At 38.5% G+C, this 1,743-nt stretch overlaps 1 long non-coding RNA gene across 1 annotated transcript; it reads right to left on the reverse strand.

The window, feature by feature from the left end:
- Positions 1-350: 350 nt before the first annotated feature.
- LOC127931723 (uncharacterized) lies at positions 351-962 on the reverse strand. The gene is made up of 3 exons (XR_008142808.1): positions 937-962; positions 447-740; positions 351-404 (listed from the first exon to the last, which is right to left on the reverse strand). It is a non-coding gene; the product is annotated as an uncharacterized LOC127931723 (long non-coding RNA).
- Between the last annotated feature and the right edge of the window lie 781 nt (positions 963-1,743).

Here is a 1,743-nt window from a genome sequence, read left to right on the forward strand (position 1 = left end):
TATGTAGCGACGACTATGCTAATTATTTTGTTTACGTCCCCTGCGGGTCCTTTGGGGTGTTACATGCTATCAGATAATAGCTTCTCATGTTTTCGGCGAAAAGCATTTTAAAAATCTGACTTGTTGCCTGGATTCACAACGAGTGTAGCTTTAATTCAATACCCTGCATGTGTATTTTAATGAACGTTTGAGTTTTAACTAGTAATATTAGCATTTAGCGTAGCGCATTTGCATTTCCAGATGTCTAGATGGGACGCCTGCGTGTCAGGTAGGAGCAAGAGGTTAAATCATTGTTAAACCTTGGTAAAGCCTTGTTAAACCTTGTTAAAGCATTGTTAAACCTTGTTAAATCATTGTTAAACCTTGATAAATCATTGTTAAACCTTGTTAAAGCCTTGTTAAACCTTGTTAAAGCCTTGTTAAACCTTGTTAAATCATTGTTAAACCTTGTTAAATCATTGTTAAACCTTGTTAAAGCCTTGTTAAACCTTGGTAAAGCCTTGTTAAACCTTGTTAAATCATTGTTAAACCTTGTTAAAGCCTTGTTAAACCTTGTTAAATCATTGTTAAACCTTGTTAAAGCCTTGTTAAACCTTGTTAAATCATTGTTAAACCTTGTTAAAGCCTTGTTAAACCTTGGTAAAGCCTTGTTAAACCTTGTTAAATCATTGTTAAACCTTGTTAAAGCCTTGTTAAACCTTGTTAAATCATTGTTAAACCTTGTTAAAGCCTTGTTAAACCTTGTTAAAGCCTTGTTAACCTTGTTCAAGCCTTGTTAAACCTTGTTAAATAAAGCCTTGTTAAACCTTGGTAAATCATTGTTAAACCTTGTTAAAGCCTTGTTAAACCTTGGTAAAGCCTTGTTAAACCTTGTTAAAGCCTTGTTAAACCTTGGTAAAGCCTTGTTAAACCTTGTTAAATAAAGCCTTGTTAAACCTTGGTAAAGCCTTGTTAAACCTTGTTAAAGCCTTGTTAAACCTTGGTAAATCATTGTTAAACCTTGTTAAAGCCTTGTTAAACCTTGGTAAAGCAAGGCTCTGATGTATTTTCTGCGTTATGTAATGATATGGGCAGTGACCATGTAACGATTTTTCAACATACAGAAGTGCGCTGGTTATCAAGGGGCAAAGTATTGACACGTTTTTTAAAGTTGAGTTCCGAGCTTAAAGTTTTCTTTACTGACCATAATGTTCACTTGTCTGACCGCTTGATGATGACGAAGTTTCTCACACGACTGGCCTGTCTGGGTGATGTTGTTTTCTCACACGACTGGTCTGTCTGGGTGATGTTGTTTCTCACACGACTGGTCTGTCGACTGGTCTGTCTGGGTGATGTTGTTTCTCACACGACTGGTCTGTCTGGGTGATGTTGTTTCTCACACGACTGGTCTGTCTGGGTGATGTTGTTTCTCACACGACTGGTCTGTCTGGGTGATGTTGTTTCTCACACGACTGGTCTGTCTGGGTGATGTTGTTTCTCACACGACTGGTCTGTCTGGGTGATGTTGTTTCTCACACGACTGGTCTGTCTGGGTGATGTTGTTTCACTCGGTGATGTTGTTTCTCCACGACTGGCCTGTCTGATGTTTTTCTCACCTGAATGATCTGAATCTAGGATGACAGGGAATCTCCACAACTATATTCAATGTGCGGGACAAACTGAGGCTGTGATTAAGAAGTTGGAGCTCTTCTCTGTCTGCATTAACAAGGACAACACCCAGGTCTTTTCTGTCTGCATTAACAA

The sequence above is a fragment of the Oncorhynchus keta genome, chromosome 1, assembly GCF_023373465.1.
Source record: "Oncorhynchus keta strain PuntledgeMale-10-30-2019 chromosome 1, Oket_V2, whole genome shotgun sequence".
Classification (NCBI taxonomy): domain Eukaryota; kingdom Metazoa; phylum Chordata; class Actinopteri; order Salmoniformes; family Salmonidae; genus Oncorhynchus; species Oncorhynchus keta.